At 43.7% G+C, this 27977-nt stretch overlaps 1 long non-coding RNA gene across 2 annotated transcripts in view; it reads right to left on the bottom strand.

Moving 5' to 3' along the window:
* LOC134512268 (uncharacterized) overlaps positions 1-27977 on the bottom strand; it is a 71766-nt gene that overhangs the window by 15817 nt on the left and 27972 nt on the right. The window contains exon 1 of one of the 2 annotated variants that reach the window (XR_010070078.1): positions 3015-6228. The exons of the other annotated variant lie outside the window; for it this stretch is intronic. This is a non-coding gene — a long non-coding RNA (uncharacterized LOC134512268). Of the gene's footprint in view, positions 1-3014; positions 6229-27977 lie in introns of those variants that run through there. 2 annotated transcript variants of the gene reach the window in all.

The following is a 27977-nucleotide window of genomic DNA, read 5'->3' as shown; positions in this document are numbered from 1 at the left end:
TTGACATCAGTAGAGCTTAAGGGCTTGGGCTGAAACTGAGCTTCAAATTCTCATCTCTCCTATGTGGGTGATAGGATAGTTTGGGGAGCAGTGTGGGGTTGAATATGCATATATCTTACGAAATAGATGTAATCTAAGAAAACCAGAAGAGCAGCAGAACTCCCACTGTGTACAAATTACCGGCTCTATATATGCCAAAGTATGACCTCCAGCTAGGATGTAATAACCAGCTTTCATGAACAGCACTCATTATATTGTGTCCATTATAAAAGTGCAGCTACATGACAGTGCCATAGGGTATAATGTTCTCAGAAGAGTTTCCATTTTCTTCCAAGAGACAATGTCTCCCTTTTGCGAGCTTATTTTGTGCATCCTGTGATCGTTTTTACGTGACAGGGTGGGATGTGGGTTTTTTTGTTGTTTTGCTCCAAAAACAAGAAAGGAACTGCACACACAAAAAATTTGTATTGACTTGGGAGGCACAGCAGGGCAGGTATTCAGCTAGTGTAAATCAGTGTGATAAACACCAGCTGAGGACTTTTACCAGACCACTATATATTTTCTGGATCAAAGTGTTTGTCAATGAACAAAAATATCTCACAGAAATGACCTGTCTGGACTTCTATTGACACAACAGAAGGTATTACTAAGTCAGCAAGAAAACTTGGATTTGTTGTGTGGTGACTTAAATAAGTTTTTTTCAGTTATTCCTCAACTCTTCTTAGATACTGTGTGAGCCGATGCAGGCAGGATGCAGGAACAACCACAAAACCACAGATGAAAAGCAAAGAACAAGTTTAATCTTGATACCTCACGGACCGGGGAATCTCCAAAGCAACACCCAGCTAAAGGCACACAAGTAGGGCATGTGGGCACTGTGGAATGACAGAGAGCCCTTGTTAGCAAGAGGGTGTGCGGACTCCCTGTTCTCACTGGTATTTAAAGGGTTCAAACAGGCATAGTTTTTCCACTGTGCTTTGATCTTCTTCAACAACAAGACAGGGTTCTCAAGTGGCTAGATAAGGTCTCCCTGAGTCCATCACCAATTTACATTATCTAAGTGCAAGTGTTTTATTTGCAAGCACCCAAGACTTAACAACAATTAGTGTGATATGTGTGTTTCCCAGCACCCCAGGTGCCAGTCACTCGAGCATATTTACAATCCTCCTCGCTGATCTTCCGTTGCTTTCCCACAGTTACTAAGTGTGTGATAACTCAAGGAGCACAAGTATCTGACTAAGGAGTAGGAGAAACACCTGTGGTTTTGTGTAGAAACTCCTGGATGGCATAGGCAGATCCAGGCAGAGTCTGGCAGAATTTGTCAGCTGTGAGTAAATGCACTTCATCTGCTCCAACATGTCCAGGAAAACATAAAGCTACCTCCACACGTTGCTAGGCCTGTCCTAAGACAACCTACAGATCTCTAACATAGAGAACTACATCTGAGGAAGTCATCCTCAGCACCCTTTATTCCGTGGATGTGTAGTTAGTAGAGACAAGCGGATGCAGGATGCAATTCATCTAATCCTGCAGTACCTAAAAACCACTGAGAAGAACAAAATACCCCAGTGCCTAGTTCCTTCTTATTAGTCATAAAGGAACTGGAGAGCAACAAACTCCAATAGTTTTGGTGTATCCACAAAGATCCAAGACCTGACAGTCACTTTCCCTAGAGAGATGCTAGCCTGCGTGAATGCACAGCTTACGTTTTCACAGAGGTATGGGGAGATGCACAGAGAAAGTCACACAGGAATCTGCTCCCAGAGAGACAAGACAAACAGGTTTTTACTCCAGGTGCAGTAGCTGTTATCTTTCAGATCATGCAGACATAAGTATTTTGTGATACGTCATACACTGAACCTGAAGAGCACTCTTGAGGCCTCTCTCGAAGATACTAATGTTTTCCATGCAACCAGGAATGTTTGTCTGAGGCTGTCTTGAGCACACACCCTTGCAAAATCCAAGGCAGAGTTCACACCAAGCCCTGTCTTGGATGTCACAGTAGGGAACTGGTGTTTCTCACAGCCATCATAAAGGCGGAAGCCGGTTTAAGTCTGAGGAAAAAGTTGACTTTCTCAGGCCAGTCCAGTGTGATGTCACCTGCAGCACCTACTAAACCTGTCTGCTCTGTGTGGCTGTACCGGGTCTGGCTAGAATATAGGTAACTTTCCCCATAGCAGCCCTCCTAGTGCTTTGTATTTGGAGCTAGCACAGCGTTGATAACACACCAATGTTTTGCTGCTGCTGAGCAGTACTCGCACAGCATCAAGGCTTTCTTTCAAATCTGCCCTCAAAGACCAGTAGGCTGGGTGTGGGCAAGAGGTTGGGCAGGGACACAGCCAGGACATCTGGCCCAAGGTGATCAAAAAGATATTCCACACCATATGACATCGTGCTCAGCAATAAAAGATGGGGGAAAGACAGTGAGGGGCATTCGTTATTACGGCATTTGTCTTCTGAAGCAAGAACTACACATATTAAGCTCTACTTCCCAGGAAGTAGGTGGACATTGGCTGCTGATGGGAAGAAGAGAATAAATATCTCTTTTTTCTTTTTCTTTCTTTGTTTTCATGCACCGCCTTTGCTTTCTTTCATTAAACCACCTTTATATTGATCCATGAGCTTTTCATCTTATTTTCTCCCCCTGTCCTGCTGAAGACAGGGAGTGAGAGAGTGTCTGGGTGGGCACCTGAGAGACAGCCAAGGTCAAACCACCACAACGTCTGACACAGGAGATAGTTCCAAACACCGGTGCCAACGCTATTGTGGTGAGTTGACCCACCAAAGGTGCCCACCAAAGATGCCCACCAAAGCCATTCTATCACTCCCCTCCTACAGCCCAACAGGGGAGAGAAAACATAACAAAAGGCTCATGGGTTGAGATGAGGACAGGGAGAGATCGGTCACCAATCACTGTCATGGACAAAACAGATTTGACTTGAGGAAATTAATTTAATTTATTAGCAATCAAATCAGAATAGGATAATGAAAAATAAAACCAAATCTTAAGATACCTTCCTCCACCCCTCCCTTCTTCCTGGGCTCAACGTCACTCCTGATTTCTCTGTCTCCTCCCCTCAAGTGGCGCAGCGGGATGGGGAATGAGGGTTGTGGTCAGTTCATCACACGTTGTCTCTCCTGCTCCTTCCTCCTCAGGGGAAGGAATCCTCACACTCTTCCCCTGCTCCAGCATAGGGTCCCTCCCACAGAAGACAGTCCTCCATGAACTTCTCCATCGTGATTCCTTCCCACAGGCTGCAGCTCTTCACAAACTGGTCCAGTGTGGGTCCTTTCCACAGGGTGCAGTTTTTCAGGAACAGACTGCTCCAGAGTGGGTCCCCCACAGGATCACAAGTCCTGCCAGCAAACCTGCTCCAGTGTGGGCTCCTCTCTCCAGAGGGTCACCTGCTCCAGCATGGGCTTCCCATAGGGTTACAACCTCCTCTGTGTGAATCCACCTGCTCTGGTGTTGGGTCCTCCACAGGCTGCAGGTGGATATCTTCTCCACCATTAACATCCATGGGCTACAGTGGACAGCCTGCCTCACCATGGTCTTCACCACTGGCTGCAGAGGAATCTCTGCTCTGACACCTGGAACACCTCCTTCCCCTACTTCTTCACTGACCTTGGTGTCCGCAGAGGTGTTTGTATCATGTATTCTCAGTCCTCACTTCAGCTGACATTGCTCAGGTTTTTTTACCCCTTCTTAAATACGTTATCCCAGAGACACTACCACCATCACAGATGGGCTCAGCTTTGGACAGCGGCAGGTCCATCTTGGAGCCGGCTGGCATTGGTTCTATTGAACATGGGGGAAACTTCTAGCAGCTTCTCACAGAAGCCACTCTCATGGTCCCCTCACTACCAAAACCTCGCCACACAAACCCAACACAGCTACACGTGAAAAAGGGCTGTAAAAGCTAGAGTGAGATGGCCAGTGGTAAATGAACCCAGCAAAGAATCCAAAAATTGCTACACAGGAAGAAAGGGAGACCTAAGGAAGGCCCTCTAAATCATTGCCACTAAGAGCCATAAATGGAGACTTTGTGGTCTCCTGGGTCACTGATGATTGGGGTGTTGCAAACAGGCAAGTTAATAGACATTGTTGTCTTCTCCTCACAATGATGAAGACATTGTTCTCTTCTCCTCACAGGGATAGAAGCCTTTCTCTGCCTAGTGGGTGGTCTTCCTGGCCTCCCTCTGCCTGCCTCTCGGGAGGTAGTCCCAGGTCAGACTACTCTGCTCCACCCGTGCTAGTGGCCTTGGCCAAAGGATCCCAGCAACAACTGCACAAACTTCAAGGAGGTGATGGGAAGATAACAGAAATTATCTCACACTCACTGAGTAATACCAGTTCTTTCTTTCACTCCCAGTTTTCAGATAAGCACTTTTTTTTCCTGTCTCTCTCTTTATTTAAAGCTACTTTCACCAACACAATTGGGTTTGTCTGACTAAGCTCTGCGTGTGTCTGTGTGTTCCATACTAATAACCTCTGAACCTGCTGGCCAAAGGTATTGACAGATGTCAGAGCTGTGAAGTTCTACCAATTTATGAAAACAAATTAACCCTGTCAATCCTTCCAGTGAGAAAAAATTGGCAGGAGGTTAACCTGTGGTGCATAAATGCTTCAAAATGCTTTGCTAGGGCACTGCTGGGTTTTTATCCCCCTCTATCTCTGTTTGCAGGGTGGTCGGGTGGTGGTTGTTTTTTTTTCCAGTGATCTAAGAACTAGGTGGGATGACAGCCCTTTAGCATATGCCATTAGGATTCATGGTTAGATGATACAGCATGAAATTAAAAACCATTGCCAAAATTCCTGAGCTCGACTTACCCTGCATTTGCCATCGTGGTTGCTACAGCAGTACCTGCCCTAGTAAAAGAGCATCAGTAGGGGATTTGCTAATAAGTTCTAGTGCCCAGGAGAGGTGTGGGAGGATGTGCTTGCTGCAGATATCTCCTGTCTCCAGGGGGAAACATACCAAATGTATTTTAGAAAAGGTCTTTCCATGCATTAATTAGAGCAACACTGAGTCACCCGTCTCATTACACTGCTGATAGAGATCAGCAAATACATCCTCCACAAGATTTTGACATCTTCCAGGGGCTGCAAGTAACAGCACAAGGAGATATATATACCACCTCTTTTAACTGAGAACTTGTGTGAACTCTTTTCTGATGGATCTAAATGTCTGCAAGGAGCTTGTGCAGGGTTTAACAGGAAGGCTGGATCCTCTTCCCTATGCCCAGAACAAAGATTTGGGAAGTGTGAGCTTGATGCCCTCCCCATTTGTCTTGATGGCACAAGGATCCCAATTTCATGGGATGGCTGATTGGTGATGCCCAATATCTACAGATTATTTCAAGCCAGTGACACAGGCAAGGGCTCCTGCTCTGCTCCCCGGCCGTCTTCATCTATCCATCTTGGTCTATGTCCCATATAGCATGAAGCAGCAGCAGAAGGCTGAAAATGGCATTTCTGTGCAGTAGAAACTGTTCTGGACAGGGAAAAAAAAGAAAAAAAAAGCCAACAACAAAAACAAACCCTCAGCACTTTTTATGGGATGGTGTTTCTCCAGAATTTAATTCTAGATGTCAAATGGCAGTTCTGTGGGTCCCAGACCTTATTGATGAAAATAAAACCCACCAAATCTTTCAGGCTGTCCAAAGGGTAAGAGTACCGTTTCTTCACAACTTCTCCTGCTACTGGAAGGGAAGGAGAACAAAGGAAGGAGATTCACCATGCCTTTTTTAATCCTAGTCTGTCTGCTGTTCCCTTAGCTGAAATGACAGTTTTGCTGTCCTCTTGTGACAGCTGTGGGACTGTAAAACAGCTTTTCCTGGTGAAACATAAACATGTCTTGGAAAAACTGATGTTTTTTAATGAAAAAAGTTTCATTTGGCCATTTCCACTAGAAGTTTCTTAAACAGCTCTTCCAAACAAGAAGCTGGAGTCAGTGATTTTAATTGCAACATTACTTATACTGTTTTAAAAGAATATTTCAGTCCTCTTAACTTACAGAATGTGTGATGTCCTACTATGCAGAAACTGAGGACTGTGCCATAGTTCATTTGAGATTTGGCTTAGGATCTTAGGAATCATGGTGTGGGTAGTGTAAGAAAAGAGTATTTGCATAATGGGCAATACTGTGTATGAAAGCCTCACAGGGAAATGACTGCATTTGCATCCCCCCTCCTTTTTGTTTTTTCTTTTTATAAGTCAAAGCACAAGCTTTGAGCCTAACATACATTTCAGAGCTTTACAAAACTCCATTTGGCAGACAACTTATTACCACTGAAGAAAAAGTACTTTGCCAGGTTCAAAAATTAATTAAAAATGCCTAGTGTGACTCTAGAAATCACACACTGAACCCGTGATACATTTTTAATGAAAGAATACTCCTGAAATTCATTAAATTTTACAGATTTATACCTTCCAAATAAGTCAAAGCAACATCTCCAGAACTAGCAATGATCTAATCTCCCAAATTGATAATTATGTGGAATGACATAAATAAGACATTTGACATGCAGTAAATACTCCCAGATATTGTCTCAAAAGAAAAAAAATACGTACTGGTAATTAGGAAGACAGAAGAGGAATATGTCATTTGATATAAATCAAAAATGACAGTTCACAAATAATTCAGTGCTTCCATTATTACACTTTATGGGTTTTGTAGGACGTACAGTATTGCTTGTTACCAAATAGTTCCACCCAAAAGGCAGGTCTTTTTGAATAGTAGGTATGGAGTTTCTATATGTATTTGGTACAGGATAATAGCAGCTTTTTAAAAGCAATATAAGATCTGTAGAGCGACTTCTGATTCAAATTGACTACATTTTTTATGGGTATCTTGAGATATCTTGGAGAGACCTGTTTTTTAAGGATTCACCATGCTCAGTGCTCTCTCAAGTGCTTCTGATACAAGAAGTTGTGTACCCAGAATTACTAGTGATGCTTTGAAGATTTGGGATAGAAATGTGCATATTAATGCTTAAAAGGGCTCTGTTTGGAATTCTGCCATTGTTGGCTCCTTCTAGAGAAACACCCTTTTATTATCGTGAAAATCATGTCATCTCTTTGTCATCATTCATGTTCTTTGAAAAAGTAAATTAAACACTTAGAACCCAATGTCATTGAGGGGATATAGGTGTCTTTTAAGGCACCCATTAAAAATTTGGATCCTGGATTAGACTGTGCCACCATGGAAATAATGAACATCTACAGGAATGAATAGCCCCATTGAGCTCCAGAGAGATTCCTCCCACAAAACCTTGCTACCCAGCACAAGGAAAGGATACACAAACTAGACCTTACCACATAGTAAGACAAATATTTTTAAAACCTGGCCAAGATGCCAAGATTTGAGAGTTACATACTGGCTGTGGATGACTTACTGGTATCACACTCAATGCAGTAATGTCCTGGCTTGTCAAACAGGGGTTTGCAGCATCTGTCAGGGTTGCACCTACACATTCCTGGGCAACCAGGGGAACAAGAAGGGGCTTGAACATTTTGTTTCCTCTGTCTGTCTGTACTCCAACCATCTGTCCTATTTTTGCTGCCCACACAGTTTTATCCAGAAGTCTGACACTCTAGTTAAAAACTGGCAATTCAGGTGGAGAAATCAGAATTCTTGGGAATAGCTTGTCTACAAGTTTGGTGTTTCCTTTTCCTTTCATGTATATTATTCTTCTCCTTAAAATGTTAATAATATCCAATTGAAGCCATATCTTACAGATAACTTCATGCTTGTCATTGCTATTACTAAGGAAGTCCAGGTTTTGTAGCAATTTTAGGTTCTCCTGCGTAGAAGGTGACCCATTTGGCATTTAATCTAAAATCAAAATTGTTATGAGTTGTGGGGGTGAGATAGAGGTGAGACAGATACATATACACCCTGGCTTGGCGCATGTGAGTACAGGTTACAGCGAGCCTGGAGGAACATTCTGACCTCACTGATGTCCGTGGGGCAACAGAATTTCATCCATTTACTGGTTAAAGGAGGAGGGAGGGAAGGAAGGGAGGAAGGGAGGAAGGGAGGAAGGAAGGAAGGAAGGAAGGAAGGAAGGAAGGAAGGAAGGAAGGAAGGAAGGAAGGAAGGAAGGAAGGAAGGAAGGAAGGAAGGAAGGAAGGAAGGAAGGAAGGAAGGAAGGAGAGAAAGAAAGAGAGAAAGAGAGAAAGAGAGAAAGAGAGAAAGAGAAAGAGAGAAAGAGAGAAAGAAAGAGAGAAAGAGAGAAAGAGAAAGAGAAAGAGAGAAAGAGAGAAAGAGAGAAAGAAAGAAAGAAAGAAAGAAAGAAAGAAAGAAAGAAAGAAAGAAAGAAAGAAAGAAAGAAAGAAAGAAAGAAAGAAAGAAAGAAAGAAAGAAAGAAAGAAAGAAAGAAAAGAAAGAAAGAAGCACTTCTCTTTTCAGAGGTGGAGAGGAAGATTTTACATGAAATTCCACCTTTTAGGTGAAATCCCAGGAAGCAAATGAAGCCTCGCTGAAGATAGTGCGACTGTGCACAGTGTGCATTAAGAGCAAAATATGCCATTAAGTTGATGCAGTGGAAATCAAGGCATAAAGGAGGGGTAACAGTGGAGGTGAGAGAAGGGAACAGAGAAACACCATTCCCTCTTCTCTTTAAGTTACAACTTTTAAAATTTATTTAAAATAACAACACACACCAAAAAAATTTCACCCTAACCCTTCTAAAATGGGGCAAAAGATCAAGCTTGTTCCACAAGGAGCCTGGAGAACAACCTCCAAGAAGCAGAGCTGTTGTTTTTGGCTTCCCCGCGAGTGTGAAGCTGCTTAACACTGGCAGGGCTGCCAGCTCCAGGGCACAAGCAAAACCCACCCTACCCGGTCTGCTCGGTTGTCCCTGCTCCCACCAACATTAGGAAGGAGGCTGCAACCTCACAATAAATCCCAGGCAGAGTCCAGCCTTCCCCCATGGCAGGCAGCAGGTATATAAATTTCAGAGTTCTCAGCTGCCTCTGCTTTGTATTTACGCCAGTTGAAGATCATTTCTCCATATCTCATAAAGGAGCTTCCTGATCCAGAAATATTCAAGTTTATAACTGCTTGAAATCTCCCTCTCCCAGCTGAAATACAGCATTTTAAAGAACTTTTCCTTTATCTGGAGACCTCTGTGGGCTTTGAAAGCATGCCACGGTTTTAAAATATTTCTTCCAATGGTTAGTATTTTTTACTGAAACAAAAGCCAATTTTCACAAAACCACAAACGTCTGTGGTCACTCAGGCTTGCTAGTACTTTCCACAAACATCTCAGATAGCAGTTAAAAGAAAGGAATGTGTTTTAAGTCCTGGCACCTGAAGACAGCTGCTGGGATTTTTTCACATTTTTCATGAATCGCTTGGAAAAAAAAAATGGATACTCTCTTTTAGTGTATTTCTTAAAGTCTGCATCTGCCTACAAAGTGATAACAGATTAATAGTTGTGCAAAATTCAGGACAAACTGACACATAGACAAAATTTAATTAGCTCAGAAGTTCACATCCTGGAGTCAGGTAATAGCTGAATATGTTTCTTAGTGTAACCTGATCCAGACAGTGAATGAATGCTTGTTGCTTTGCCATTTCTAGGATGTAATCATGCTATGAAAAAGCAAAAATCTCCATGTGGGATAGGGTGGGCTGTGTAGTAATGGTTTGCACAGCCCATCCCCGCTGAGCAGGGGCTGCAAAGGTGGGAGGAGAGTGACCATCAATCCAGGTACCGATGGAGATGTACCGTTGGCAGAAGAGACTCCCATGAAGGTTTCACCTAAGAGCCCACGCCGAAGTCCACACAGTTCCTCCTTCACCCCAGCAGTCTTATGGAACAGGGAAACACACTTCCCAAGAAAAGCAGGAGGACTCACCGCAAATGATTGCCTCTGGACTGTAAATCCTGGGAATCCTGAGATGCTCTGTTGCTTCAGCTTGAGCAGTACCCTAGAAATTCGAGTGATTTATGGAAGTTTCCTGCACTAGGCAGGGACCGAGGGTCTGAGACGCCTTTCTCTGAAAGAAGCTAGGCTAAGTGCAAAAGCTGCAGGGGGATGTGACTTGTTCAGAGCAGATGTTCATAATACTCACTCACAGCATTACCAATCCACAAGCTTTTCTTGAAGCACCATGTGGGCTTAACGACATTTTTACTTTGTGTTATTCCTTCCTGGAAAATTGAGCTGTAAAAGCCTCTTTTGTTGAAACCAGCTGCCCTGACTCGTTACTGCAGCGAGAGCCCCTTGAGACAGAACAAGTGATCTCTGCTCTTGGCAGATGGGAAGGTCCCACATCGGTGCCTGTCATCATGACAGCTGGGCTGCATCTGCCTCCACCAATATCCCGCACTCTGTTGTCTCCAGCACACCAAAAGGGCCAAGACAGGTAGAGTAGAGAGAGGCTTGATTTGACCTTGTGGCAGCGTCTCTGGGTGAGTTGTGAGGGTGCTTTGCCTCACAGACATTGGTGATTCTTGTTGAAGAAACTTGCTACTATCTTCACTACGTGTGCAATCAATTTTCATTCTTCTACTTCCAGCAGGCAGCTCCCCGCTGTCAGCCCTGCGCTGCTGAGCAGACAGAGCTGGCCACGCTGCAGCAACCATCGCTGCAAAATGAGCGACTCAGCAGAGAATCCGAGACCTGACTGGTCATGAACATTGAATTGCTACATCGTCCCTGACGCACGGAAGTGTCCCTCAAAGGCATGGGCGTGGGGAGGAAGGTCTCCACCTCTGGGAATCTCAGGCCATTACCTTTTCATGAAGGCTTTTTTTTTTTCCTTTAGTAGAAGAAAAACTATGGAGTAGCATATGCATCTCTGCGGGCTGAATCACAGAAGGGTTGAGGTTGCACAGTGCTCAAGCAGGGCTACCTAGAGCCAGTCGCCCAGGATCATGTCCAGGTGGCTTTAGAATGTCTCCACAGATGGAGACTCCACCACCTCTCTGAGCAGCCTGTGCCAGTGCTCGATCAGCCTCACAGTAAAAAATTGTTTCCAGATGTTCAGAGGGAACCTCCTGTGTTTCTTTGTGCCCATTGCCTCTGGTCCTGTCACTGGGCACCACCACTAGAAAGACCCTGGCTCCATCTTCTTTGCACCCTCCCTTCAGGTATTTATATACATTGCTAAGATCCCCCCTGCACCTTCTCTTCTCCAGGCTGAACAGTCCCAGCTCTCTCAGTATGAGAAATATTCCATGGCCTTAACCATCGTCATGGCCCTCTGCTGGACTGTCTCCAGTATGTCCATGTCTCTCTTGTACTGGGGAGTGCAGCAGTGGACACAGCACTCCAGATGTGTCTCACCAGTGCTTAGTAGAAGAGAAGGATCACCTCCCTCGACCTAATGCAGCCCAGGACACCATTAGTCATCTTCGCTGCAAGTGCTCATTGCTGGCTCCTGTTCAACTTGGTGCCCACCAGGACCCCCAGGTACTGCTAAGATGATTTCCAGCTGTGATTTCCAGCTGTGATTTCCATGGTGATTTCTGCCATGCACTGGTGCAGTGGTTGTTCCTCCCCAGGAACTTTGCACCTCCTTTTGTACAACAACTGAACCTATCTTTTAGTGATAGGCGATTAAGTGATATTCAAATGGAAAAGAAACTCAACAAGAGGCAAAGTGAAATGTCAAAATATAGGAATAAATGGTGCAGCATCAAGGACTTCCCTATAAGAGAATTGCTCAATGGGAGAATGAGGAGGAAAAGGGGCTATTGCCCACTCCGTGTCTTGCCTGGGTCCTGTCCAGTCTGCTGTGTTAAGGCTGTAGCCAGACCACACACCTCTAATAAATGACACACAGTTTGCTCCTTGCCAAAAAGACTCGAACATAGCGAAAGTTGTGGAGCACCCTTCTGTTGCATGTTGGGTTTTGCAGGGGAAGGGCTGCCACCAGGCACGCAGCCAGCTTGCCCAACACCGGTGAGGGCAGAGCATGTATGCCTCTGTGCGTGGGAGGCATGAGCGAGTGGAAAAAAACAGGGAGAGACGTGACTTCTATCATGGCTATTTCTGCTCAGGAGTGTCCTCCTTGGAGCTGATACTGGAGGGCTTGTGACAATACGACTTTCCTGACAGAAAAGGCATTGCTTTTCCAATTAAAATATTTCACAGGCAGTCATCAGTTTAACAAATTACCAATTTTGAAAGCATTTTTAAAGGGAGAAAAAATTGAAGCAAGTGTCAACTTTCTAGTTCTTATTCATTTTGTGTTGACAGATTGGATGAGTTTATATTATTTTTATTGTGCTGAGTATGTGTGATAGCAATATTACAGTAATCTGGGATATCAAAACTTTGCTCTGTCTTGTTTAAAGTCCTGCATCTTCTGGGACTAGAACTGCCATTTTAGTTCAGTCCAGAACATTTCCAGTTAGTCTCAGCAAATCCTCTGGGAATGTTAAATGGGGTCAAGGGAGAGGAAGGAAAGGGCACAGAGCTGGGTATAAATGTAGGATGTTCGGTTTTCTTTAACTGTGAACTTTTACACAATAAATGAGTCTTCTCAGTCTGGTTTGGTTTATATTGGGCACATATATTGTCAGTAAGAGGAGCTCTGAGAGAGTTTTCTACAGGGAATTCCTCTGCTTTTATTAAGACTAAAAGAAATTCATTTATAACTATGCTTAATTGGCTGCTGTCTTGACATAACCTTTTGAGAAGAGTGAAGGTTGCTCTTGCTTTCCAATAGCAGGGCATCCCCAGAGACCCTGCTAACACATGTCCCTCACCTGTAGAGCTGCACTGAAAAATGAGGTTAAGAGGTTTTTAGTGTCAAGCTATGTTATGAAGAAGTTGAAAGCTGAAGACTTATGATGCTTTGGGAGAATACCCTGTGTCTTTGTTCATAGGTCTGAAGGTCTAAGAAAACCTAAATCTCTTGCTGAGTAGGCAGACGTGGCTCAGTTGGAAAGGCAGAGGGCCCAGGGATGGTCTGAGAGACATGAAGCAGTTATTATTTCATCAGTTGGCCCCCAGCCTAATAAATAAATCCTCTCTCTGACTTTCCATGTATGTTGTACCTCCTGGCCTCCTTCAGAGACTTTTCCACAGAGCTCCATGCCTTTGGTCAGCCTCTCTGCATGTCCTCCCAGAAAAGGCCTCAATAAGAAAATACCTAATTGCTAGGACACTTGCTGTTCAGGGAGGGTCTTTGCCATGCCCACAGTCCAAGTCTTCTTCTGCAGTATTCCCCTTTCAGGTAACATCTTCCCTGAGAGCCAGGTGGACTGAAACTCCCTTCAAATGTCCCATTTTGCTCCTGGTGATGCAGGGATGGAAGGAGGCAGGCTGTTCCCACCCGCGACTCACAGGGGAATGGTCCAAGATGCAACAGGTTAAGAAATTCTGAAGCTATAGATCAGTCAAGCAGAACTGCAGCAGTTAAATGGATACCTCTGGTGACATCTTAAATGACCCAGAGAGTTAAGTCTCTAGAGGCAATTGAAGTGTCTGCTGTCACAAGTGAAAACATCTAAGCCTTAAGATGTCTTTTACATCAAACTCCGATCGCTGGTTCCTGCATGGAGAGGTTAGCACTGTTTCAAGCCGCTAGAGAAGCTGCATCAGCACAAAGTGCTCTGCACCAGGGGAGGCTGGGAACATTAAACAAGAAAAGAAGCAGCAATGGGGATTTTGCAGAAGATAAAGTTGATAAAGAGTGATGGAAAATCAAAGACTAAGTGAGGGTAGAGAGGGAGGGGGACAGCAAACCAAGATGAGAGACAGAAAGCAGACAGAGAAAATAAGAGGATACTGAGAGAAAACAGAAACTGGGGCAGGAGAGAGGGGCAGGGAAATGAAATAGAAAAAGAGTTTGGGGGAAGCAGTATGAAACAGTGTTGCATAAAAAGGAGATGGAGAAAAGAGCAGAACACAGTTGAACAGAGAGAAAAACAAATAGGACTTTCAGAACAGGAAAGGGGTATGGACCTTCATGTCTGTCAAGTTGAATTTCTATGAAGATATGGCCTCCCCAGGAACAGTCCACCAGCAAGTAGATAGCTAGGACCAAGTTGTTAAGTGTGCTTCCCCCGCGCTACAGGAGAGACATTGCCTATCCTGGGAATGAAGCAATCACTGCTTGAAAGCACATGTTGTAGCCTCATATTTCTAAGGAGAAATGAGGATCTGAGAGGGAGGGAGAGTAAGAAATTAAAGACCCCTTTGCCCTCAGCAGGAACTCACAGACAGCTTTTGCCCTGGGGCCTTAGATTTCTTCCAGCTCTTACACCCAAACGGAGTCATAGTGGCAGCAGGATGGATGAAGATGATTGACACCTATTGCTATTTTGTGTCAGGTATGGTTTAAAGTCTTGCAATCATTTTTAATCAACACAGCTAGGAGATGAGTTACTTCAGGGTGAGCTTCCTTGCTAACTTCAGCAGTTTGAGTGTTAGTAAGAATCTGTCTTCCCTGTAACTGATGCTATTTCTGTCCCTTCTTCTTGTGTGCACACATTTGCCATCTTCTTGCCCTCCCCTCTCTTTGCAGTCCTGGTTCGCAAGGCGAAGTAGAGACTTCTCTCTCTGCCTTTGGTGGCACTTCTCCCGTCCTACCATGCTCAGATAAAAGAGATGGCATGCCAAAGCTTGTTCCTCTCTGTATAACAAATCTTACAAGTCAGCCAAGCATGCCAACCTCCCATCTCCATTTCCTGGTGTCTTTATGCTCCTTGTCCCTTTGGAAATTGCAGTCAGGTATGGGAGCCAAGTCATGACTGATACCCTTCAAGTTGGAGCCCAAAGCCTGGCAGATCCATCTATCCTCTTCTCTGTGCTGCCCAGCTCTGTGAACTGGGGTACATCATTGGGGCAGAAGTCAAGAAATAGTCTCCAATGTCAATTAACTGATTGTTCTGGTTTGAGGTAAAACAGAACCAATTTTCTGTTCAGTAATTTTACTTTTCAGTTAAGCCTCTTCTGACTAACTGAAATCTGAAATTAACGGCACATTTTTCTGACAGTATCCGCTTCCAGAGTGATAAGACCTATGTGTTTAGTTAAAGCCAAGGAATGTTACACAGAGAGGCTCTTGTTTATACTTATTGCTATAACAACCGAGATCAGCTAACTTTGTTATTTACCCCATTGGAGGGTCAGAAGGGAAAAAGCGTAGAGGGATCACATCTGCAGGAAGGAGCGGACAGGACAGGTGACCCAAAACTGACCAACAGGATATTTTATTCTGTCTGCATCACGGTCAGTATAAAAGCTGAGGGATCAGCCCTCTTTCTTCAATGGCCGGCATCCAAGGAGGACTCTCTCTGTCTGCCTTTGATCCTGATCTGTACATTCCTGAATCCACATCTGGAATCTAGTTCCCGTCTGTCGCTGAGTCCAGTCTGAGACTTTCCCAGTGCCAGCTGGTGACGTGATCGTCATCCTGGGAGCTTGATACTGGTTTTTATATATATATATATATATATATATATTATATATTTCACTGTTTTCTTTTTTTGATATTATTATCTTTTCTTGTTATTTTGTTATTAATGTTTCATTGAAGTAGTTTAGTTTCTTTTGAACTCCTAAGTCTCTTTCTCTCTTATCCTTCTCTCCCTAAAGGAAGAAGGCAGGGAGGGCATCTGTTGTTCATTTCTGTGGCCAGTCCAGCCCAAACCTTGTCACTGATTAATACTGTCCAACACCAAGAAGCAGGAAGGTGGTGGCTACGCACTGCTTCATTCAGAGAGGGTCAAATTCTCACCTCAAATTCTTTTTGAGGTGATCTAAAAAACTCGTCTTTTCCACCCTGAGTTCATTCCCTTCAACCCAAGGCTGCAGCAGCAGCAGCAAGAGACACACATGTGCTAAGCCCACAACCCCTACCACGTCATTTCCCAGCAAAAGTAATTCCTCAACACTGTTATGTTCTTTCATACTTCATCACTGTAGTCCAGAAATCTACCTGGATGACTGCCCATCCACAGATATCATCTAACAGAGTATATCCTATAGAAAAAATATAAAAAGTTGGATGACTGCTGTAAGTAGCAAAGAGCACTGCCCAAATCACAGCCTTCAAACAAGGCTGAGCAGGAGCTGTGCCCTAGGAGGCATTGGTTTTCTCTCAGGCTTGGTACAGGAAATGCAAGATGCATAAATACATTGCAGAGCAATACGCCCTTTGGTCCCAAATGCTACTATCTAAAAAGATGGCACCATCGTGCAGCTACAAAGAAGGAGTTAATTAAAGAAAGAAGAGTGGGGCAAAAGTGCTGCTTTCCGAGTTACTGCCCCTGATTAGTTAAAACAGCAAAGCAGAACCGCCTACCTGCATAAACAACTTGGCCATCAAGTTTCAGTTCTTTAACCCTCCTTTCTTATTTGCTGAATCTAGTTACAGACACATTTCTTTGCCATTTTTTTTTCTCACCATCCATTATAATCATTCAGGCTACCAGATACATCTGGAATAAATACATCTAGTGTTGTACTTATTATAATAATTAAACATATTCTCTTCACTATTCCTGTCTTCTTTTTTTGTGAAGGGATTGACGTGTAGAACAGTTTGAGATTTAAATTTACAATCGCTTTAGATTCAGGTGCTTCAAGATGAAAAGTCTTAAGGAACTGCAAAGATGTGTCTGAATTACATCACAGATTCTGTCCTGCCATGTCTCTGCAACTACAGTTATGAGGAGTGTTTAGACATGGAGTGGAATTCATAGCATCCTGGATATACAATGACAATAGGAATTAAATTAAATTACATTTCAAAATAAGTAACTTAGGAACCATTATAAAAAAATAAAAACACCCAACTCCCCCAAAAAAACCCAACAGCCACACCAAAACCCAAAAAACCACCCTAATTTCATTAAAAACGGTGCAGATCCTAAAGAGAATTCTTTGTCTTGCTGCCAGTTCAGGCCTGCTGGGTAGCAGGAACAAGTGAGTCCAGCTTACTGCTGCCCACATCACTAGAGACATTTTCTAGGTGAGGACACTGAAGAACATGACAGATTTACAGTGCTTTGGGAATGCACACAGTAGACTTTTCATTACCCAGGACCCAGAGGAGTTATAATTGGTTTCAGAAATCGTGTACAATAAAACCTTCTGCTTGGTTATTAGTTAATTAACGCTTCTGTTTACAATACTTCACAGTGCCTCTAGTGCCTCCTCTGTGTGTTTTTGCAATGGAGGTCCAAGTTTTGTGTGTTGGATTGTTGGGGTATTGGTATCCCTGAAAACTTAGGTAAGAAAAGAGTAATTTCTCACACTGAAGCCAGAAGTAGTAGTCAGGGGAGGTCAGAAAAAAACCTGCATCTTGCTTCTGTGCTGTGGACTGTACAGATGGCAAAGCAAAGGCTAAACTATTTCTTATTTTGGGAAGGTATGTGAGTAAGCAGTGTTAGAAACATCCAGGTATAGAAGGAATGGCTGGTTGTTCTGATTTGCTCATATTTCTACTGACTATCAAAGTAGATTTGTAAAGCAATTCGCATTTGTGTCTCCCATTTTTTTTCCTCCACCAATTCATTTTCAATCATTTACATACAGAAAATCGCTTTTTGTTACTGTAGACTGTGAAGGGTCTCAGGCATGGGACTTTTAATGGCTTAAGGTTTGAACGCTGGGATTGTCCATGGATACCACACCCAGGAAAGCAACCAATCCCTCATCATGTATTGTACATAAACAGAGTCTTGCTAGTCAGCTTTGGACTCTTGTTTCAGAACTATTATGACATTTAACTTGGGCAGAAGATGGTGGTACTGGGCTTTTGTAGTTTTGTTAATGCGCTGTGAGGACGGTCTATCTCAATAGGAAAATCATTGTATACATTTTCAGGACTTGAATGAAAGCACCTGGATTCAGCATGTCTCATACTTGATGCCTTCATCTGCGTCCCTGTGACTGCCATCCGTTCATCCAAACTTTCATTAGTCTCAACCTCAACACAGGGTTATTAGATCACATTGTCTGCGTCTGGATAGAGAGTGAAAACCCACGGAGCTACAAGAACAGATTCCATTCCCTTGAATCTATCCCAAATGGGATGTCTGTCATATGCATGTTAGCACTAGCTGTTGGAGAATGACTGGGCTATGGAAGGGAGGGAGGGAGGAAAGACCTGTCAGACTTCTGACTCACGCAGTGAAGTCCTAGTGAGCCCACAGGGCACTATGCACCATCTTGGCCCACAAAAACCTTAGTGCCTCACAGACACTGGTTGCATGTCCAAGCCCCAGGTCTGTGTCCTCTCGACTTGCACAGCACAAGGTGTAGTGTAAAGCCTGAAAGCACAGCTGGATCCCTCCCAAGCACATGCTGAACCCTAGGTGAACAAACAACAATGTTTACATGCCACCGGGCTTCCCAAGTTGGGAGAAGAGCACACAAGTCATGCTCCATCTGCTAGTTCTGTAAGGGTTAGGCGTAGCCACTACCACAGAACAAAACCACAGGAAACACAGGTAATCTTCAGGTGAAGAAAGCATGGCTTTGTTATCAGCTTAGCCTTTTCTCTATCATTAATAGTTTTCACCATGGTCATTACATCAGTCAGGAATCCCCTTGGGAATCAGACGTGAGCTGCGCCCAATTAGTCCACAAGGAAATCCCTTACCCAAACAATGGTTTAGTTAAAGGTTTGATTAAAAAAAAAAAAAAAAACCACAAACAAAAACCAAACCAAAACAAACAAAAATGCAATGAAACATGAAGGTTACATTCAAGAATGTTTTCCCAAAAGCTGAGTCCACAAAGGTTTTGCATATCCTGTGTTACTAAATCACTTCTTACTTGTAACCTTCATGCCTATAACATGTACTTGCCAAATTTAGACTAAAAGGTGACTTATATTTTACAAGAAGTTATGACAGGGCAAACAAAAATTGCATTTTGGAACTTACTGTGTTACTGCCTTGGATAGTTTAAAAAACGCCAGAAGATAAATGGATGATACATGCCTACCACGGCACATTGATCACCCCAACCCAGCTTTGGGAAAGGGTCTCACTGCCTTCACTTCATTCCCTGCAGCTCTCTTTCTTTGAATGCTGCACAGCCCCTATGTGCAATAATAACCATCCACAGTGATAAAACAGCAAGAATTTTTACTTTCTAGAAGTCTAATTTATGGCTCCCAGTGGTGCTCTTTCACTAGTGAATTTTTCGTTTAACTTATGTGGGAAGGAAAGGAAAGGGAAGGGAAGGGAAGGGAAGGGAAGGGAAGGGAAGGGAAGGGAAGGCAAGGCAAGGCAAGGCAAGGCAAGGCAAGGCAAGGCAAGGCAAGGCAAGGCAAGGCAAGGGAAACTAGAGGAAATATTATCTTCAGGTAAGGTATATTGGGGAAGTAGTGTCTTCAAATAAAAGCTGAGAGACCTTATTGGCATAATATGAAAGATATGTCCTCTCTTGTTGCCCAGCTGTGTGGTTCCTCAGTCTCCTTTGCTGCCCATACAGCACTATGTTCATTTTCAGAGGGGCCATATGGCAGAAGTCACATATTCTCCTTCAGTACCAAATGCTGCTTTTCCTTTGGTCCCTGAGGCATATAGTTTGGATGTGCTTGCCATAAGTGACTGAAATCACCTAAATGTCATCTGCTGCTTCAGTGTGAACTGGGCTGGAAAGACAGCCTCCAAGCACATCAATGTCAATGGACAGACGAAGGAGGAAGAACATGTGGCTTCCGTACAAGACTCTCATACAGTTCCTTGTAGTTCAGCTTTGTAATATGCTTGGAAGTGAGCTGGAGATGAGCCAGAAAGGTCCTGACCAGATCCACCTTCAGCCCAGAGAGGAGACTCCTGAGGAAGGTTTGAGTAACCTGGTCCCTGAGCTGGTAACAGACAGTTACTCCAACTTTGCTGTGAGCATACTGAACATACATTAGCCATGGCAAAGGCTCACAAGGGCCCGAGCTAGATCCAGAGGTCATATTCTTCAGCTGTATCAACTCACTTGTTCAGACAAAACCCAAGCCACCTCCAATAGCTGGTGGAATGAGGGGACGGGAAGAAGCAAAAATGGATCTTGTTTTGGTAAAGAAGTTGAATGTTAAAAAAACAAACCCTGAGGATTTAGTCAAGCCCAAAGCAGAGGCGCTTTCTCTGGACAATTTTCAAATCCTCATCCTTTTTTCACATCCACAGCAGCAAAGGAATTGCCAAGTGCTATCATCTGCACCCTGAAGCACATCAATAGGCATCACTTGCAGCACGTGCCTCCAGCACCTGAACCAAGAAGATCTGCGGGAAGGTGACGTTTAAGCCTCTGCCTAATGAGCCGTAACGGCAGAGTGCTCCATTTTCTTCAGCCATAATCCAATTTCCACATAGAGAATAATCCACTCCTCCTTCAGACAGGGACTGTATCCATCAAGGGAGAGAGAGAGAAGCAGATTATCACCTTATTGAATGCAGCAACCTATTGCTCCCTAAATAAGCCTTCATCCGTGTATTGCTTTAGCTGTTGGCTGCAAGCAGAGAACGTCTCTTTGTCACTGCTGTTGTCCTTTAATGCATGTCTGCATTCCGCCTCCACAGTGAGGCCACTCTCACCTATTTTCCAGCCACCCTTTTAATCTTATTGTCAGGAAAGGGACTTGATCACAACCCCATAAATTGCATTCTGGCTCCTCACTCAACAGAATTCAGGAAGTTACTTCATCCTGTTTTACTTAAGACAATGCAGAACTTTGTTTATGTATCTGAAGCACGCCGGATGTGTGAGGTTAAAGATAAAGGGAGTCAGTGCTCGTAACTTAAAAGGTTATTTATTTTCTAGGGTTGTGTTTTGTACCTGCTGGTCTCATGGTGCAGACAATGACATCCCCAGACTGTTGTGTGTCTTGGAGTTTGTCTACTGATGTTGTATTGAATTTTTACGGGGCACCAATAATTACTTGTAATACAACACAGGCACTCCTATTTATACACGCTCCCTCTGCGTATGTCACTAGGATGTGGGGAGTGATCGAGGATCTTCTTCTTCAAAGAATGGCAATGGTTTACAACTGCCAAGAATCATCTCCAAGAAGCTTTGCTACAATTACTATAGCAATTAAGACAAGGGACTGTACTGCAGACAATTCTTTTCTTGGTAACAAATGTGGACACATTTCTGAGGTCTATTTTAAGCCGTTCAGGGAGAACTACACCTAGGGTAGTTCAGGCATTGTTTCTAGTGACCTGGACATTTACCACAATTTTAAAATCTGATGTATTTCTTCCCTTTTGTATATAACAACACGAGTGCAAGAAACAGCTCACTGAACTTTGATTCAAAGAGAGCATAATACAGATTAAACTTGGTTTGGGGAGCTTCAGTATGAAAGTCTGTCACACAGATGTTCAGGTTTGTGCACCAAGACTCAACTGTGTCCCTGGGAACACAAGTTCACTGTGTTATTTTCAAACGGTTTAGCTATGTCTTTTGAAAGAAGGGAAGTACTCCTAAGCTTTGTTTAGGCTCTGTTGGTACCTAGTATGAAACCTAGTAATACTGAAATAAACCAAAAGCGATAGATAAGATGGCTGGAGATACATTGAATTATGAACAGAAGTATGAGCTACACATGTATATATACATGTTCCTGGTTCAAGAGGGACAGGGAACTGCTGGAGAGGGTGCAGCAGAGAGCTACCAAGATGATTAGGGGACTGGAACACCTCTCTTATGAAGAAAGGCTGAGGGATTTGGGTCTCTTCAGTCTGGAAAAAAGACAGCTGAGAGGGGCTCTTATCAACACTTATAAATACTTAAAGGGTGGGTGTCAGGAGGATGGGGCCAGGATCTTTTCAGTGGTGCCCAGGGACAGGACAAGAGGTAATGGGCACAAACTTGAACCTAGGAAGTTCCATCTCAACATGAGGAGGAACTTCTTCACTTTGAGAGTGGCAGAGCACTGGAACAGGCTGCCCAGAGAGGTGGTGGAGTCTCCAGCTCTGGAGACATTCAAAACCCGCCTGGACGCGTTCCTGTGTAACCTGCTGTAGGTGACCCTGCTCTGGCAGGGCTGTTGGACTAGGTGATCTCCAGAGGTCCCTTCCAACCCTATGATTCTATGATTCTGTGATTCTATACACATATTTATACATATAAATATTTCTTTTCCACAATTACTTTATTATTACTTTAGTATCAAAGCATGAGTTTGATTAGCATCAGTTCCCCTGTGTTGTAGGGCAGGCTGAAAGACAAAGACCTGGAGAAGGAAAGGGGGAAGAAGAGTGGAGACTTAAGTGCCTTGCTGCAGGACTTGGAGACAGTCAGTAGCAATCATCTACTTCTCATACCATGTCAACAGGAGGATCATCTTGACCAGGAAGTTATTATAGTTTGCATTTTATATCAGTAAAATTACACTGTGGTAGGGGTAACAACCCTGTCGTGATCCACTGCCAGTAATTATGAGCAGTGCAGCACACCACTCTAAATAACAGGTGAGAAAGTTCCTCCTCAGTGCATGTGCTTTTTTTCACATAGGAACCTGGTCCATGCAGAGTCGTCTGGGCCCAAAGCAGTGGTGGAAGCAACCCTGGCAAGAGTTGTAAGCGGAAGATTAGATTTAATTGAACGACATTTTGCTTCGTAAAGATCACACAGATGGAGAGGCCTGTTTTTAAGGAGAGCTAAAGGTCACGCGCTGCTTAGACAGAAGTGAAATTTGTCCATCCTGCTAACTCTAAAAATAAACTGTTAAGAATGTAATAAAATTGGACTTAGGACTGGAGGCATTTTGATTATTTTGAAATGCTTATGCATGAGCCATGTGGGACACATGTACATAACCAAGGAAACAGGGAGTTTACATAGTGATTAAAAACATGGGCAAGAAGACTACAAGTCTGCAAGATAGAAACCACACTGCAGTCCCAAGTCCATCTATAAACTAGAACAAGTATTTCATTGCCCCTGATTTAAGACCTCTTAGCACCAGAGCAACAGCAATGTCTGTAACCTCGGAACGGTGGGTGCATATGATCAAATCACTGAAACTGGTAAGGATTATGGGGCCTCGTCCATTGACTTCAGAGTGCTTAGGAAGAACCCTTGTTAGCTTATGTATGAATTTTTTTTTCCTAATTAAACTCACTGGTAGATAAGATTTTGGATAATTGAAGAACTCAGTCTTCCACCCGCCAAAGGAAAATATACATCCCCATATCTACATGAGTTTCAATTGGTCTTAACAGGGAAGGTGAGCCCTTCTGAAAAACCAACTCAGGAGCACTGGTTTCTCTGTCATGGGCAATGATCATGACAGAATTTAGAGCTCACAAAATTAGCGCAGGTCTTTTTTTCTAAGAGAAACATTTTCAAAGATGCTGCAGCTTGTAAGTGTCATTTTAGTCATGTATGCATGGAGTGCATGTCTCCATTTCACTTGCCTACTCATCGTGCTTGCCTCACTCTGAGCCCCAGGACAGTTGCCAAAGGCAAAAACGATGCAGGATTTGGTGGGAGAGTTGCCTGAGCTGTCAGTGCAGGTGTCACATAAGTGCTATCTACCTCTTTGCAGGTGCTATAGGGGATGGAAGAGTAGGAGACCTTAAAACAACTCACACTGTCATGGTAAAATACCAGGCAGTCGTCACGTGAGGTACAATGATTCCTTGAAGGTTATCAATTTAATGTGATATTTTGAGAAGATCACCTGCTACAGAAAAGCGTTAGATATATTATATCGTCAGAACAAATTTCCACCCTAAGGGAGGCATATTGTTCGCGATTGTTTGAGGAAAGAATAGCTTAATGCAAAAATAAATACTTTAAGGCCTTTTAATACACCAGCAGGAAATGAGGCCTCATCCTACAATACTCCAAGCAAATGCCAATCCATTTTCATCCCCTGTGGACTCCAGTGGAAACTGAGGGTCTCTATTGCCTTGAGGAGCTTAAAGGGCATAAGGAGGAAAGTCACCAGTGTGAGGATGGACATTTGCTCCTTGTGGGAGCTTTGGTCATCAAATAACCTAATTGTATTTCTCAGATGCAGAAGACCTTTTCCTACATAAGCAGGCTTTATCCTCATCATGATTTAAAATCCAAGAAGCAAATGCCAGTGAGATAAACCAGGAAGCACTGCCTTTCAGTGGGGCTTGCGTATATCACTGCAGGGAGAAGAGTGATATTTTGAGAGGTATAAAACTGCCTACACATTTTGAATATACTTCTCTTTCATTGCACTATATTTTGTCTGTAGATTTGGCACTTCTGGGCATGCTCTAGTGGCAGAGATTGTAGGGGGTTTTTTCTGTGTGTATGGTTGGACTCGATGATCTCAAAGGTCCTTTCCAGCCATGAAGATTCTATGATTCTATGATTCACAAGGAGTCACTTCACCATACGAGAAACTAGAGTAGTACAAATCACAGACTGTCTGATGTGAAACGATGTTTGAGATTCGAGCAGTAGAAAAGATGGCATCCCAAAGCACCTGCAAATACTTACTAACTATCCAAAGGAGAAATTATACATGGGTAAGTCCCCACAGTTTTGCTATATAGCAGCAAAATTTATTGGAAGTCTTTCTCTGCAGAGCTTCAGTCCACAGAGCCTAGGCTGCTTCACTGAAAACATCTGGCATTTGAGAAGAAACCCGCAGTAACCCAAGGCAGGGCTCTGAGCCCAGTGGGTCTGCTCTCCGTCCCTGTGACCTTGAGCACACAAAGCTCCCTTTTGCTGCAGTTGATCTTTGCTGTGAATCTGACAAGAATATCAGCCTGGTGGAGAGCAAAAGACTGGAGGACGTCCAGGTTCAGAAGTCACAGTTTTTAATCCAGGGTGGAGCCAAACACACTTCCAAAGAAAAACCAAAGAAATTACAGCCAACAAATTACAGCAAAACCAAAGAAATTACAGCCAACAGGAAATTCTGATCATCAGTTGGCTGTATTTATCAGGTTCTCAGGATCATAACCCAGACCCTTGCATGTAATGTAACAACACTAGTTGTCATCTGCCAAATGATTAGCACAGACAGGATTTATGTTTTTTGCTGGTTTGTGGGGACTTGTGTTTCATGGTAAGGATTAGGTCCTTTTGGGAGCTCTCATACTTCTAAACCAGCAAATTCAGAACTGAATTTAAGTTTATTCAAGGCTGGAGGTTCTTTATCATAGAATCATAAAATCATAGAATGGTTCGCATTGGAAGGGACCTTAAAGATCATGTAATTCTAATCCCCCTGACTTGGGCAGAGACACCTCCCACTAGACCAGGTTGCTCAAAGCCCCATCCAGCCTGGCCTTGAACATTTCCAGGGATGGGGCATCCACAACTTCCCTGGGCAACCTGTTCCAGTGTCTCACCACCCTCATAGTGAAAAATTTCTTCCTGATGTCTAATATAAATCTACCCTCTTCCAGTTTGAAGCTATTACTCCTTGTCCTATCACTATATGCCCTTCTAAAAAATCCCTCTCCAGAATCGTTGTAGGTGCCCTTCAGATACTGGAAGGCTGCTATAAGGTCTCCCCAGAGCCTTGTCTTCTCCAGACTGAGCAACCTTAACTCTCTCAACCTGTCCTCACAGCAGAGGTGCTCCAGCCCTCTCATCATCTTTGTGGCCCTCCTCTGGACCCACTCCAAAAAGACCATGTCCTTCTTGTGCTGAGGACTCCAAAGCTGGATGCAGCACTCCACGTGGGGTCTCACCAGAGTGGTGTAAAGGAGGAGAATCACCTCCCTCAACCTGCTGGCCACGCATCTTTTGATGCAGCCCAGGATATGGTTGGCTTTCTGGGCTGCGAGAACACATAGTTCTGTTCCTCATATGATGGAACTGTTTTAGGGTCTATTTCTGTCTGGTTTAATACAAATGGTTCCCTTTGTTTTATTGCTTTTAATGAGGCTTTTTTCCCCAGAAGTGCAGCTGGCTCTAAGAAAACCTGAACATGAACTCCTCGGTCTGGTGGGCAGTTGACAGTGCCTCTACAAACACACAAAAGAAATCTAGAATAGAGAAGTAAGATGCATTCCTGTCTTCACTACTCATTAGTCCTTCTTTGGGTTGGGATAGCACCTCACTTGCTGTGTTGTGCTAGAGCAAAGTCAGAGTTGAAGCAATTAATTGCCAAAATAAAGGCCTTCTTGTAAAATAGGGCTACCTCCTTGCTAACAGCTACCCACAGATCTCTCCTCCTGGGCTCATTACTCAGGAGCATGACCTGCATACAGGCACACCAACTGGCAACCTGTTTACCTAGGACTGGCCACTTGATCCCCTTTTCCCTCTATTTTCCTACACTTGTTCCTCCTTAAACAAGTTAGATCCCTCCCTTTCCCTGGCTTTGGTTCCTCCCCTAACTCATCCCATACTAGGTCTTGTGCAATCCCCAGGCGCTTTTCCCCTGCATCCCATAATGTGTCCCATACCCAGGCAGTGATCTCTCTCTGACCTGTGAGGCAAGCTGGGGAGCTGCTCCTGTTTCCCCCTGGGGAGGGTGCCACCTCCAGCCCATGAGGCTGAGGCTCTCCTGGGACAGCCCCAGACTGGCTCAGGGGCTTGTGTCTCTGCCTGGGTTATCGTGTCTCTCCCGCTTGCCCTTGTGCCTCTGGGTTCCCTGTGTGTGTGTGATGAGCCTTTAATCACCACACAACCTAATGCAGTTCTTCCAAAATATTTCACGTCAGATGAAGGAAGATCGCAAGGACAACACCCTAGAGCTCTCCTACTGCTTGCTGGTCTCTGCATCTGTGCTTTGCAGCCTTGCTGTACAGCTTTGAGTGAGACGCTTACTAAATGCATACCATGAGACATCATACACTGGGTGAGTGGAGAAGGGTGATGATGTGCACATTTTTTATGGTTGTGAGATAATGCCAAATACTTGGTTGAGAAAAGGCTTAAAGAGAGGGACACAGAGGGCTGTGTTCTTCCAGAGTATGTTAGAAAAGAAAAGTAAAAAGAGAGACAGGACTTTCCTGGGAGAGGGATACTGTCTGGGGACTTGGGACATCTGGGTTCGATTAAAGAGTACTTGGAAATCTTCATCATATGGAAATGGTCTGTGGTCTCCACATCATGGAACAAGCCTCTAGGGGCGCATGGGACAGGAAAAGGCCAGAATCCTGGAAACATGGTCCCATGTGCTACCACATACCCTTTATCCCATACTATACAACTTTCAACACTGGCCTTGTTACCCTGGAGGACTATAGTCTGTCCATCTTCGTCATTTTCGTCATTAAACCCAGATATTGATGCTTCTTCCATCTTCTCCCTTGAGGCCAAGGGAAAGCACTGTTACACTTGCTGAATTCGTCACTGTGTGCAAACTATATATGACAGCAAATCTATATAATTTTCCTGTGTCCATTTACTCTGTTGTTCAGCTAGCAAGAAAAGGAAGTCCATCAGGTCCTTGCCAAAGGGCACAGTAGTTGCCTCTTTCTCATGGTTCAGCATGGATCCTTTGCCCAGCTTGAAGCCAAGCATCAGAGCAGCAGTTTCCCTGGGATTCTTTCTTTTTCCCCAAAGGTGCAAAAAAAAAGAGACAGCTTCTAACAATTGGTTAGTTGTTCATTTTTTTTCTCAGCAATTCATCTTTAACTTTTAACAATCAACCTGGTCCCCCTCTATATTCCATGTTTTCCCTAATCCATAAGTATGTATAAGCCAGGCAACTTAAAGGAATGCAAGATAAAGACAAAGCAAAAGCACAGCTAGTAACATATATAAGGTGGGGAGGGAGGATCTTGCTCTATATGTGCCTTGCAGTCATGAAATGATGGCAAAACACTACTGTGAACAGAGGAATCTAATGGAGTGTCTGTAGGGGAATGGAAATGAAAGTAGTCCCAGAGTAACAATCTAAGACTATCTGATAGTTCTAGATTGGAAACAGGACTAGCGGATCTCAAATTAGACACTGAAGACATTTCTGTTCCTAGAAGATTCATAAATTCCTAGACTTCCTAATTTTCCTAGTTGTTGATCACCTTGGTCTTTACATATCATGATGTGCACTTTAGAGGGATGGGGCTTAGTGTTGTAAATTGAGTACAACCAGAAG

This window comes from Chroicocephalus ridibundus, chromosome 2 (genome assembly GCF_963924245.1).
Source record: "Chroicocephalus ridibundus chromosome 2, bChrRid1.1, whole genome shotgun sequence".
NCBI lineage: Eukaryota > Metazoa > Chordata > Aves > Charadriiformes > Laridae > Chroicocephalus > Chroicocephalus ridibundus.
The sequence above is the reverse complement of the archived record's forward strand: the minus strand, read 5'-3'. Positions and strand labels throughout refer to the sequence as shown.